Source organism: Mchenga conophoros, linkage group LG8, assembly GCF_057382185.1.
Source record: "Mchenga conophoros isolate Kocher_MC1m ecotype Shallow Benthic linkage group LG8, M_conophoros_male_GT1.1, whole genome shotgun sequence".
In the NCBI taxonomy this organism is placed as follows: Eukaryota; Metazoa; Chordata; class Actinopteri; order Cichliformes; family Cichlidae; genus Mchenga; species Mchenga conophoros.
This window is the reverse complement of record NC_140533.1, coordinates 21,701,424-21,715,980: the sequence shown is the minus strand read 5'-3', so window position 1 is coordinate 21,715,980 and position 14,557 is coordinate 21,701,424. Positions and strand designations below refer to the sequence as shown.

Here is a 14,557-nt window from a genome sequence, read left to right as displayed (position 1 = left end):
GATCTTTCAATCCACATGTTGAATTGATGACCACTAAAAGGAAAATTACTGATAAATATAACTCGATCTTGTGATATTCCTTCATATTTACATAGTGAAAGGGAGCCATGTGAAAGCACCATTAAACTAACAGCTCAGGGAGGACTGTGGGATAGTAAGTGAGGACTGAAGAGGATACAGCGTGTCAAATTTCACAGCTGCATTTGGAGGAGCCTCTGGTACGGGACAGCCTCGTCAAACTGCGGGGAAGCATTCAGTCTTGAGTTACGGACTTTGAAGCAAGCATACCCCGAATAGGGAAACAGCTCCTGTTGTGTAAGTGGTCCGGAGCAACAGTACTGGCCACACCTTTATGTTATATCTACTCATACCCCTGAACATAAGGTTACATGTTTATATAGTCTTGTTTATCTTATCTGATATTCTTAACAAAGGCCTGTACTGAAGGCATTTTTAAGCTTTACATTTCTTTTATTACACACAGAACAAAAGGTTCACATATCCAACTTTTGTTCATCTGCCCTTTGTGCACTAATCTGCAGCAGATTGCTTCAGAGAGGGGCATTACGCCTCCTGAATGACAGCAAAAATAACTTTGGTGTACAAAGCTCACAGGTAACATTTTACACTGTCAAAGTGCTTTTAAAGAAAACAGGTGTTACAAAAAACTAAAGTCAAACTGGCAGGTTTCTGCAATCCTTCAAGACAAGAGCATGGAAATGGGCCATGGGCCGTCTACCGCCGCACACCACAAAATCAAAGCCTAATACTTAACAAGACTCATAAAATCTGAGGCAGGAACCACAGAAAGAATACAACTAAAAGAAAAGCACCAATCCAGTACTTATAGCTCTTTTTCACTAGTACCGATCCGACTCGACTCGAACGTTTCCGTCGTTTTCCATTGGAACTCACTACCACCTAATGTGTGTGGAGTCATTATAGCAACATGGCCGAAGGTCCTGGTAACCATCTCAAAGTGCAGGAAATGGAACATAAACTGGAAGGAAGAAGAGAAATGTAAAAAAGAAAACCACACACGTGCACGCATGTACACACAAGCTATGATAACGAGGAAAACACCGTATTATTACTCAGGCAGAGAATCATAATGAGCAAGCTAGAAACAAATACAACCTATAACATTTTGTTTCATGGACATATCATGCTTATCACAGTTGTTGAGATCTGGGAAGGTCCACCTTAGGCTACGCTGCAGATTTAAAGCAAAACTATGAATCAAAGATAACCGAATCCAAGCTTAAGCATTACTTTACAAGCCAAGAACATCCAACATCCAACTTTTTCAAACTCTGCTGGTCTCAACATTGTGTCCAATATGATCAAACACAGTGTAAATAAAGCTTTAAAAAAATTCCAGCCTTTACAACGAAACCATATTGATTTCTAGAATTCTGATTAGAACTCGAATTAGAATTTACTTTCTGTAATTTTGATTAATATTAGACGAGTATTATAAAAGCACAAACATCAATGCGGCAATATTAACAGCAAAACACCTGCTTTCACTTTCCTAACCTACCTAACAAGGCTTATGCACTGGGGATGTTTAATAATTTATCTATTTTCTCAGACAAACATCATTAATAGGAACTGTTTTCCTCTTAACTGTTAACAATGAAATTTAAAAAAAAAAAAAAAAAAAATCATGAAAATGTTCAAATGTCCACTATTGGAGGTAAATCATTCATTCATGTGACTGAGGTTATGCATGACTCAGCCCTCTCCTGCTGGTACAGATGCACATTGCTTTCTCTTTAACCGTCACTCTGTCTGCCTTCCTCTTCTCCTTCTATGTGCAAATCTGCACATATGCAGCTCTGCTGTGCTGTAAGCCACCACACATTTAGCAGTTAGTGGCTTTCAGATTATTCACTAAAGCAGTGCAAACTGCTCTCTACAATGGAGGATCAATGCGGTCAACTTGATGCCTACAGTTTCTACCAGTGCACAGCTAAAGCTGATAAGATCTGTTAAACTCTAAAATAATCTTGTTAACTATCTTCAGTCTTTCACTGACACTGGGTTTCATCTGCTGCTTTTGACTTTGCACAGTGAGTGCTGACTCAGGTGAAATAAACTGAACTCATCTCATATCTGACGAGCGGAGCACAAGCCCAACTAAGTGATGTCATTTACTGGTCACCTGGATACCTTATCACCATCTGATATAATAGAGAAGGTGGGCAGGGTGGCTAAATTTCAACACCACACGGTACATATCTGATAATTATTTTTGAATTTATCATCAGTTTTAACTTTGACACACCTCTGCAGTAAAGCAGAGTGTATAAAATGCACAAGAAGCTGCTGATAAACTTGTGTCCAGAGCTTCACTGTGAATGCAAACTGTAGCCGTCTTTTCCTTTGTCGTGGAAAGAAAAGGCAAAGGGCAAAGTCAGAGAAGAACTCATCAGGTTAGTCCTTAGTTCAATTAATCAGATTAATCAATTGATTTTGTCTTTCGCCAATTATAAAATAAAAATATCAGCATGAAAAACGTACTCTTTTGCTTTCGTTTTCACCGCAAAGGTTTCTGAAAATCACTCGCCTCCAAGATGACTAAAGGAGAGACTTTGTTCAACGAGACCTATCTGGAGGAAGTAAAACTGTCAAGGTTTCATTATTGAAACTGTGAAGGGATTATCAGTTGCTTCGAGCTCCCTTCATCTCTGAATATATGATAAATGCCACAAGCTAAAAATGTGTTGATCCACCAGTAAAGTTCATATTACACATGTGCCTTACCCAATCTAGGAGACATTTGATGGTCAGTTTTTATTCCATGGTGTAGTCCCTCTTGACATATGGACATCAGCCTAGTCTTTACAGTTTAAAAAAGAAACCCTAATGGCCTATTTATTGTTTCAATGTCACAAAAGCCACATTAAATATATATACTTGAAGCGCCGGATTCACTGCAGTATTCTCCTGAACAATAGGTGCCACCCTTCAGAGAAAAGGTCCCCATTAGTGCCAATGCTGGAATAGTTGAGGTTTATTTTTCCTCCAAAAACTTTTTCTCAGAAAGTCTAATCTTTTCAAGCGGTTGCAGCATTTTCCTCTCCATGATCTGCAAATCTCTGAGCTCTTATACCCATATCACTGAAATAGTGATAGAAACCAACCCGACTGTATATTCATGTCTTCAATGCAGCCACACAAGGTTACAAAAACGCAGACATGCATGACAAGGCGTAACAACACCAAAGCACGGCTCGCGCCAATAGTTGAGACATCACTTTAGATATACACTGTTCATGAAGGCAACAGCGGCGGGTACAAAATGGCCTCAACTCCCTACCATACAACCCTGTGTGCTCCACCATCTCAACCTCTTTTTTTCATTCACTTATTTGCTTTTCATTTGTTAATTGTCAAGCTAGAGTACAAATACTGAACTTTAAATACATTTTTAAAGTTCAGTAATGGCCTAACGTTTGTTAAGATGAATATATATATATTAGGACTGTGTGATATGACCAAAATCTCATATCCCGATATAAGAATTCTATCGTCCCAATAACGATACAAATCACAAAGATTTAACATTTTCTGTAAATTCTGTGAAACTCGGGCAGCTCGACTTGCGTGAAGTGTTTCCAGCTGGGCGTCATGTAGCTGGAGTTGAGTGTTTTAACCGATGCATTAAAGGATGCATTTTTAGACAAGTTGTAACGGCCGCCGTTTTCTTTGTGAGTATTTATTACACGGTGTGCTGCGGGGAAAAGCCTGTTCTAATGTTTGAGTCTAAGGTTTCTTTTTTAGCACCTGGCGGCTCTTTTTTGCTTCTCATCCGTAAAAACTCTGCATACTCTTTCACGGGATTCAGTTTATTTTGAAAAGTCTCAACAGGATCTTGAGCTTTATTGTGAAAGGTTTATGTGGAAAATAAACAGGCGGACACGCGATGGTTTTACCGTCGTTGTTGCTAATGGCAACGCAAAAAACAGGCGCTTGTCCGTCCGTAGTGTGGTTATATTAAATATAAGAGAAAGAGAGAACTTTAAGAAATTAATATAGCCACTACAGTGACCATCAAAACGATGAAACAATATTGCCGTAAACAGTTTATTTTGCGACACCAAGAAACAAACGATAGCGTAAAATGAAACAATAGACATTTTTATATTGTCATCCGATATATATGGTTATATCGAACAGCCCTAATATATATAACACATACATACATATATATATTTTTTACATTTCTTTTAAGGAAGAAGGGCTGCATGGATGACCGCTGCTGACGGGATGCCCTTAACTGGAACATGTAGAAGTATAAAAACCAAACAACAAAACACCCCCCCCCCCCCCCCAAAAAAAAAAAGAAAAAGAAAAAAAAACACCACAAAAAACAAATAATATCTAGCAATATTTATTTGACTCTGTTTTCTGAACAATACATTTTGCATTGTTAGAAAAACAGCAAGCAAAGCTAAAGAGGTAAGAGTGTAACTGATGGTAGCAAAAAAGTAACACCATGCATTGGTTAACTGTAACTCCCACAAACACAAAGTCATTGTGCCATTTTATTACCACATCAACGAAAAACAGCATGATTAAGGGATGGTCACAAGTTCCTCCTGTATATCTACCGCAATGTTTAACAACTAACCTTTGTCTATATCAGAGCAACCCACAGTACATTCAAGACAACTGTCTTATGACAACGGACCCACAATGTACTTACAAAGCCTGGAACATGTGCAACACCTGTAAAATATTTCTAAGAATGTAGCTATCTGACTTTGCTGTACCACAAATCAACCGAAGCATGAAGGACAAACACAAAACTACAGAAACTTTCCAAGTACTAGACGACTTAAGCAGAATGACAACTAAAGTTTATATTACTTACTAGTTAGTCGGCTGCTAGACTTCAAGCTGGTACAAATGAAGACAGCTCAGTTGCACTGCCAACTTTTGAAACACATGACTGATTTTTAAATATTACTTATTTTAAAAGCGCTTTGTATCTATCACCTCCATACTTGCAGTCTTACTCACAAACTTGCACAAACTTCAGCTTGTGTTTTTGTAAATTTTACCTCGACTAGAATCCACTCTGAGCCAACTCTTGCTTTTTTTTAATGTGCAAGATAAATAGCTTGACTAGTACGCTTTAAGGAGGAATTGTAATGTGTTATCACAGTTGATTTCACATATATATTTTTGACAGGCCTCATCACTACAGTACACATTATATTCAAAGAGCCTCATATATACTTAACCATGTCCCTTAAAATAGTAAGTACAAAAATCCAACACTATTAACCAATATTATCATGTCTATATCAGTATTACTGTATACACCATCCAATCAAAGTCTCTGTAAGTAAAACCAAAACACTAAACCACCTGAAGCTTAAACGTGCAGAAAAGCAATCTTAACAAACTACCATTTGTTTTACACAGCCATGGTGAGTGTGTTTAAATATGAATCATTACAACCCAGCCCATGTATCACAACTCCCAGGTTAGTTTGCCAAGTATTTTTAATAGCGCTCTCTCTCGAGCCTTGACAAGCAGTGAATCCACGTTAGTAACAGTACAAGAAGGATAAAGATCACTGATGTGTGTACTGTTAATGTTTGCCATACTTTACTCTAGATTTCATATTACAAATATTATGCACTTTAGTAACATTTTACATTTATTCAAATATTCACTGCTGATTCACCAGCAAATTAACTTAGTTATATCAGACTATACTTCTGTCCTAATTTTTGTTGTTTAAAGAATTAAAATTGTTTTTACATAAAATGTAAAGAAAAAATAGTAAAAGTTAAGAATGTATTTATCTTATCAACACATCATATCCCAAAGTATTATTATTTTGCGCCATAGTCAGTAATAAACAGACTGATATCACAGCACCACAGGCGATTAGCCACACCTCTGTATGGAGAGATGGACCTCCACCACCTCCCAACTTCAACTTGAGCACATAGAGCCCTGCAGAAACTTAGGTACAACCCTGAGCTGAACTGTACAAGCCACATTCACAGTTCGGTGCCTGTTTATTTATTCCAAATCATGTCATCATTGCAATTATGAACGATGTTATCACATGCTTTACTCACTTATCGCAGGTCTAGCAAGTAGCTCACTAGTTCGTCAAATTAAAAATGTTTAGAGTTGCAAAGATTCTATTGTAGGTACTCACTAAAAACGGCCCAAAATCCAGTATCAGTGGTCCTGTTGTAAATAATGAGCAGTGGGAAATCAGTGAAGTGTGGGGAGGAGCCGTACAGTTGTCGCAGCGAAACATTACTGCTAAATATCAATAAATCTTGCCTGTGTACATTAAATTAAATGCCATCTGAATGCCTTTTTGGCTTTGACTAAAGACATTGCACACTAATAGGGGGAACCCTGCCCTTATAACCGCCCTGCATACACATGAGAACATGGAGTACCCAGAGACACTCCAATGCACGTCTGCTTGGAGCATATCGAAGATTGGTAGAGTTACCCACCAAACATTACATTACTAAAATAAGGACGCTCTTTGGCACTTTCTTTAAATATATTACATTACTACAACTACCATGAGGTAGCCGAGCTAACGCTTAAGGTAACCAAGTTACTTTAAAACTTCAGCTCATTGTTTCAGGTTTTATTTTGATCTACCTGTGTAGCATGAACCAACCGGCTGGCTCTGGAAATACCACATGCAGAAATCCCTTCCACTTAACACTGTTCCCTCCACGTAAGGCCCGTTTACTACTGTGTTGATGTGAGCTAACGTTCGCTATTAGCTTCACAGTTAGCTGTCGCTGGAACTGTCAAACTAATGCTAATGACGTTAGCGCAGATACAAGAGTGCTACTTACGTTTTCCTGCTGCTGTGCGATTGTAGATCCAATCCTGATTATCTGCTAAAATCTCAGCTTTCTGTGTGAAGACTCGTCTAGATATATGCGGAGCTAACGTTAGCTTGCTAGCTGTGTTATGTTTCCTTATTTGACAAAAATAATGGAGATTGGCCTCAGATGAGCGGCGATAATTCCTTTCTCGGTGGTTCCCTGCTTGGATAGCGTTGGTTTTTACGCATGTTTGACGCCAATTGTGTCCCTCACAGTAAATGTAGACAATTCCGATCGTTCCCAAACAAACATGGACACTGAGAATTGGTTATATTATACAACACTGACAAATCTAGCACTTTCTTCCATTGAAAGGCCAGAGCTATCCTTCGACTTTGGGTGCTGAACAAGAGGAGGTGTTATTTTTGGCATCTGCTCGATGATTGGTTACAACGGCTAGGCAAAGCGTCGGTTAATTGGCTACTTCTTCCGTCAATTAGCTCTGCCCCTATGCGATACTACATTCTCATTGGTGCGTTGCGAAGTTCTGCGATATGTCAGACCTTTGAGATGCACTACTAACTGTTACCGGCTTATGCCGACAGTACTTTAAATAGGCGGTGTCAGTCTTAAAATAGAAACTTTCAACTCCGCGTCCAAAGCTGCCCACTAATACTATAAATATATAAATATATTATATATAAAACAAAACAGAGCACAATTGAAATTATGCCATTTGCTTGCCTTTCATGGTTGAAAGTTGCCACACATGAGCCCGAGTGCCCCGGAGTCATTAAGAAGCGCAACTTAAATGAAGCGCAATATGGATGATTGAAGAGCTTCCAAGAGTCTCTAGTATATTCATACACACACAAACACACGCACGATCTAAATTATACCACGCATCTTCAATCAGGAGAAAATCGAATCCAATATAGAGGGTACCGTATATAGGTGTACACCGTATAGTTGATTTCCCTGTCTGCAGCTACATCTGAATATAATGCAACACTAATCAGGTCTGGTCAGGTCAAGGAAATACAAGGGCACCCATCTCCAGTGTGAACAAGCTCCTTCGACCACCTTAAAACTTTCGACCTCAGTTGTATGGCACTGAACAGAGTAATAATTTTATGTCCTTTGTAAAACTAAAATCAGTAATATTCATCAGCAGCTGGCTCTTAGTAACTCTACTTTTAGGACAGTGTATGAGCCCCCTGTTCTTTTCTTTCTAGTTTTCCGATTCCTGACTGTAGATGAAATAACCAGATTTATTAAGACCTCTAAACCTTCCAACTGTTACTTTGACCCACTTCCTACTTTTGGTTAAACCTTACATTTCTTCTCGCTATCCTTTAATAATGAGTATTATGCATTTCGTCTTGATACATTCTCAATCATCCAGGTAAGTAAATCTCCAAAAGTTGATTCTGTTCATCTGGACGTAGCGTTTTCAGTGGGAGAAACGTTTCGTCACTCATCCAAGTGACTTCTTCAGTCTCAGCTGACTGCAGGTTTCTCCAATCTTATAAACAGTACATTTGCATAATGACTGAAACCAGCCCACTGAAGGAACAATGGGCTGGGAGGTCAGTTCCTTCACCATAAATATGCATATTCTCAATGTTGATCAATGGTCATGAGAATTTGAGAGTATTATACATTCTTCCATAATCTTTGGGTTTGTTCCTCTAAAAACGCCACGATAACACCATTTCTTAAAAAACCCAGAGCAGACTCTTTCAACCTAAATAATTACTGTACCACTGCTAATTTCCCCTTTCTTTCAAAAAATCTCAAAAACGCTGCTGACGTGCAGGTTTGCTCTCACCCAGGGTAAATGAAGGGCGCCCTTACTCCTCGCAAATGAGCAATAGAAAACCCCTATGCAATGCCCAAAATGTGACGGCATGATGTTGGGGCAGCATGGGTACAAGCAACTTTTTTTTGCCGATGCTGCCCTGGGCAACGGCCCATGCTGCCCATATCAAAAACCACCACTGCTCTCACCTTAATAACAATCATCTGTTTGAACAATTTCAGTCAGATCTTTGGCCACTTCACAGCATAGAGTGCTGTCAAAATTATAATTGGCCTTTAATACACTCTCTCATAATATTATTTTAACGATATTAGAATCTGTTTGTACTGTTGGCATGTAACATGGCTGGTTTAAATCTTATCTCTAAAATCATAATCAGTATGTACAGCTAAAAAGATTTTCAGATCACAAGCTTGCCCAGTTGTCTTAGGTGTTCCCCAGGGCTCTTTCTTAGGCCCCCTTCTATTTGTTATTTATCTTTCACGTTTAGGTCACATGTTTAGGAAATCTGGCATAGACCTTCATTCTTATGCTTATGACACCTAGCTCTATATCTGCATTAAGTCTAATTCAGTTTCTTCTTCTCTCATTGACTGCTTACCTGAAATTAAACTGACATATTTCCACTCATGTAATATTAGTCAGCTACTCCCATCTCAGCTATTAGAGATGGGAGTAGCATGTATGTAACTAGAGCTTGTATGTGTTGTAGTTACATCTAGTATTGATTGTTCAGATTGTGTCTTCTTTGGCTTACCACACAAACTTCTCGGTAGACTTCACCTGGTTCAAAATATGGCTTACTGTAAAATACCACATTCATTTAAGTATCTCCAGGACTGCAAGTACTCGTTCACTGGGAATCTCCTCTGTGAGCTTCCTCGTTTCCTCCTGCCTGACAGCTCCAAATTCAGTATCCATTATCCCTCATCTGTACATGTCCAAATTATCTCACCCTTATTTTTTTTATGCTGATTGCCCTTGCTGACACACCCTTGAAGGCATTTGTGACTCCTCTCAGCATCAAACTAGGAATATTTTGCTTGTTAAGCAGCCAAAACCACTACACTATGGCTAGCCTTACAGCTGTGACAAAGCATTTATGCAGCCTAGTTAAAAAAATAGCTTCCCCTTCAAAAGTGTCCTCATCAGTCTGCTACTGAACCTTTCTGTGTGAGCGCTTTGTGACTGTTGGGAGCACATTTAATAGGTTACCTGACCAATATTATGGCTTGCTGTGTGCAACAGACCATCCCAGAAGCTTACTTCTGTGCTAATTCTAAAGCTTTAAAATGCAGCCCCCAAACCCACTAGGTGGTATACCCATCTTTAATGCTGTCCATGGTCTATATGTACGTAATTAAACTGATTGCCTATGACTTTATTGGCACTAGTTTACTTGCCTGCATTGGATTACCTGTTCTTTCTGCCCAAATATTGAGGAATATAGCTGTGCATGCTTTTTTGAATGCAGTCACAAAGTGACAAAAACGCTCTACTCCACACAGCTGGGCAGTCACAACCTGACGTGTGGGTGTATGCTGGATTGAGATTTTGGAGAGATCCTAGATGCCGATTACAAAAAGGTGAGGAGGAACAGGGTCTCTGATGCAGTCTGATAATGTTTTTGTTCTGTTGTATCGGGGCTTATACTGGTAAATAAAGATGAGATTTAATTTATTTGAACAAGGATGTGCAAGGAAATGAAATGTAGGCTTGAGTGAATAAAACAGGGCTGAGGTGATTAAGCCAAAGACTTTAATATAAGTGCATGTATAAAGATATTTAGTTATGGTGTATCAGTGAATCTGTGTTATGTGTGTGTGCGGTGGAGAGCTGGGGAAAGCAGGGCTTATCTGTTGTCATTTTGTGTCTCTCCCTCAGGATCAGACTTGTGTCTTATTAATGAAAAACTCATCAGATATCAGAACAGCTCCCCGAGGAACCGAGCACGGTTATGAGACACATGTCAGACCTCGTTTAAATACTGCAAGTGTGTGTGTGTGAGAGAGAGTGTGAGTCAAGAGGAGAGACTGCAGAGTGGTATTTAATTTTCCAAGATGAAGGATTATCACTAGCAGAATTTGATCATTCTGCTCTGATCTCAGGATATTCAATCACAGCTTATCCCAAATATTAAACTCTGTCTTTTGTCCCCTTTCCTCTCAATCCCTGCCACACACACACAGACACACGCGCACACACACACGCACACACATGCATGCACTACTCCAACTGCCAAGCCTCTCATTGAGTAAAGTGGCCCACTGAGCCTACTTTCAGGATGGTGCGGGTTATGTGATTTTTCAGCCACCTGCTGACCTCAGGGAATGGGTGAGTCAAGGGGAGGAAGGGAGTGAGGGAGGCAGAGAGGGAAGGAAGGTTTTGAAGCCAGGCTTTAGTATCTTATGGAGGCGGCTAAAGAGAGTAAATTAAAAAAAAACAAAAAAAACTGTTACATCTAATCCGAAGTGCTGAGAACAAGTGGCACACACTCCTAAGTCTGATCCCTCATGTTTACATGGATCTGCATGAGCTTAAACACACGCAACATACACATGCCCCTCCCCAAATAATACACACACATGCAAATGTTCTGTGATTGTGTCCCAGGCAAGAGGGAGGGAGGGAGCGAGGGAGGGGAGGTTCAAGGTCCCGATCTCCACTCTCATTTTCAGCCAGGGGATCTGCACCCAGGACATCTGGGTCACATCATTACTGCAATCTTCTGCTTGTTCATTCCCAGCTTTACGGGGGCTTAGAGCAGCAGACCTGCTGAGAAACACATGCACGTAAACACACAAGGATGGAGACGTGTGCACAGTGTGTGACAGTTGTGAACAGTGAAATAAAACAACGTCTTAAAAGGGATTAAGGTGATTGGGGTTGTGTTTGGTAACACGCAGATTTCAGGATGCGGTGAAAAGATTGATCAGCACACATAAACACATAAATATGTGTCAGTCAATATGTTTGTAAATACAAATTATGAGAAGAATTAACACAAGATTACGCTGCTGCTTTCAGTACTTTCATTTATTTATTTATTTCACTTTAAAAAAATGTTTAGAGCCGCATTAGAGCAGGGCCGTTTAGTGCAGCAATATCGCCCTCTACCGGTGGGCAATGGTTTCACAGAAAACAGCACCTCCACGTGATAATCGACAGGAGGCAGTGTTGAACAATATTGCTGGGAGAACGGTAGGCTGAAGTTGCTTTTAGCTCCCTGGTCAAAAACATGTTTTACTTTGTTGTGGTTGTTTTCTGTGGCATGCAGATATTACATGTTGATTATTATTGGGTTAAAATAGGAGGTTAACTTATGCAGTAACAGCATACACATTTTTAACTTTTTACCAGTGATAGCCAGTGCTTATTTTGGTGTGGTTGTGTTGTATCATTTGCAACATATTTGCAGCGTTCATAAAGAAATCAAACAAAACAAAAATAACAGAAACTAGAAAAGCATCTAAAGCAAGCATAATAACTGTGCCTTTTCATTTTTTTCATGTCTTTATGTGTTATGTAAATCACTTTGAATTGCCTAGTTATATAATCTGCTTTGCTTTCCGTTTGTGCAACACTTCTATTATTATTAGAGACTCTAAATAGAAAAGATGGATGTCTGCTCATGTTTTAATTATTTATTTATGTAAGCTTCCAGTTCAGTTTTGTATTGAGTGCTGTCCCAATCTATACGGCAAGTATATGATATAGAAATAGCAAGGATATGCTCAATTCTAGCTATTTCTAGCAGGAAATTGAAATGCTAAATGTTATGCTCATACTGGGTTCCAGTTAAAAATACACTTCTTAATCACATTCATCCCGAGGGAAATTCTTTTGTCATACACATGCTCAATGCAGCAAGAGAGACAGAGGAACAGAGGAATAAGATATACAATAGAATACTAGTATACAGTAATATACAGTAGTGCAAAATATAATATCAAATAACTTTAACAAGTAACAATATGACTATATCCTGAAAAATAAATAGTTTAGCTATCAGTGCAGGTCATTCTAAAAGTGTCATAGTATTGTGCAAATGAATAAAAGAGAGTAGCAGCATATGTTGGGGAGATGAAACAAACATTCCATGAAAAACTGTTGGGTGACATTGCACGGCCTGAATGGAAACAGAATAACTTTGTTATTAATCCTCAGGAAAATCACCCACAGAGGGAGGAAGAGTCTTACTGCCACCGGCACAAAGGATTTTCTGTGGCGGTCAGTTCTGCATTTCGGGGAGGCGTGCATGGGGTGGGACGGGTTGTCCATGATACAAAGAAGCTTTTTTAGCATTCTCCTTTCAGATGACACTGGTGGTCTTCATTAGCTAAGATCGCAGCAGTTGCATTTAATCGCAAGGCAGGAAGTAATAAAGCTGCACTTTTAAAGCAAAGAAAGTGAAGATAAACGTGTAAAGAACAGCTGGAGGGTCGTCGTGTCGACAGATAATCTCCAAATATCAGGCTGCAACTCCCGTCTACAGATGAGGCTGAGACTAAAAACTCTGCTCCAGGTGAGGCTCGAACTCACAACCTCGGCATTGCTCTGCTGTATACTGTCATATAAGTACCGCGCGCTAACCGATTGCGCCACTGGAGCTTCGGCGGAAGGCCGCCAGGAAATCGGTTTAAGAAGGCGCAACTGCCCGGAAGCGGTGAAGAAACAGGACTTTTGGTTAATTACGTTTTGTTTATCAAATAGTGCAAGCGCACAATGTATGCAGACTGTATCAAAAGTTCATGGGACCCCGGTTGTCCGAGTCTAGAAGCGAAAATATTCCAAATAGCCGACTCACGTGCTGCGTTCAGGGACCTGACACAAAGCTCGAAAAACCTGTGGTAAACCTAAAAACAAGACAAGCAACAAAACGTGAGCAGTGGCACGCAGGCATGCGGTGACTTTTGAAGAAAGGTATGCAGACACACACACACACACACACGCACACACACTTTCCTCCACTATTTAACAGTTTAACAAGCAAATGCCCATACTGTACCGTACACAAGCATGGATGTTTGCAGTTTTCAGTTTTATTTGTCATATGCAAGTTAGCACAGGGTCAACGTCGCAATGAAATGTATTTGAAGAGCAGAAGACAGTCACTCAGCAGAATGGTACAGTAGAAAAAATAATAAAAAATAAAAAATAAATAGAAAAATAGTAAGAGCAAAATATTAATAAGATGTAGTAAAAGAAAAAAGAGAACCCCTATCCTTTCTGAGAAACTGTAATTTATGTTTTACTGTGTGAACTATGAAAACACCTCACTACACATAAAAACGCATTAATGGAAAATTGTGCATTACAGTACAACAACTGTTGTACAGCACAAAAAGTAAAATTACATTTTGTGTAGAAAAATGTTCCATATCAGTTTTAAATAGATTAATAATACTGCTCCATATGTTTAATGCTGAGCTCATATTAAATGCTTTATGTTCTGTTTAATATCCAGCATCATATTCTTTAAATCACATTTGTAGTGGATGTGCTGTGAGGGCCACATATCTATGAAAACAAAACAAAGCAATAAAGGAAAACATGTTGGAAGGAAAAGCTCTCCTTAAATAACACCAACAGCTTAAATAAATACATGAAAGACCAAGAAAAGAAAAAACTTCTTCCTGGAAAAAACTGCAAAGGAAATGGAGAGGAGGATCGAGATCCCTCAGACAGATCAAGACCACAGCATGCTGTCACAATCTTTTCAAAGAGTCAAAGAATACTAAGTATAGTGATGAAGGAAATGTTTCAGTCAGGACTCATTAGCTAATGTTAAAGTATATGTATACACTGGTTTGATACGAATATATAAATATGACAGTGCTTCGCATGCTGGCCACGTATTCACACCACAAAACAAAAATCTGCTCGCCCTCTCAGCATAGCT

General features: G+C 39.2%; 1 protein-coding gene and 1 non-coding gene across 3 annotated transcripts in view; both read right to left on the bottom strand.

The window, feature by feature from the left end:
• Nucleotides 1–7,285, bottom strand: part of ppm1bb (protein phosphatase, Mg2+/Mn2+ dependent, 1Bb) — a 28,122-nt gene extending 20,837 nt beyond the window's left edge. The window contains exon 1 of one of the 2 annotated variants that reach the window (XM_085284941.1): nt 6,861–7,285. The gene's annotated coding sequence lies outside the window, so the exon portion shown is untranslated. The remainder of the gene's footprint in view (nt 1–6,860) is intronic. The other variant, XM_085284942.1, reaches the window with a different exon arrangement.
• Nucleotides 7,286–13,172: 5,887 nt separating this feature from the next.
• On the bottom strand, nt 13,173–13,266 carry trnai-uau (transfer RNA isoleucine (anticodon UAU)). The gene is made up of 2 exons: nt 13,229–13,266; nt 13,173–13,208 (listed from the first exon to the last, which is right to left on the bottom strand). It is a non-coding gene; the product is annotated as a tRNA-Ile (tRNA).
• Between the last annotated feature and the right edge of the window lie 1,291 nt (nt 13,267–14,557).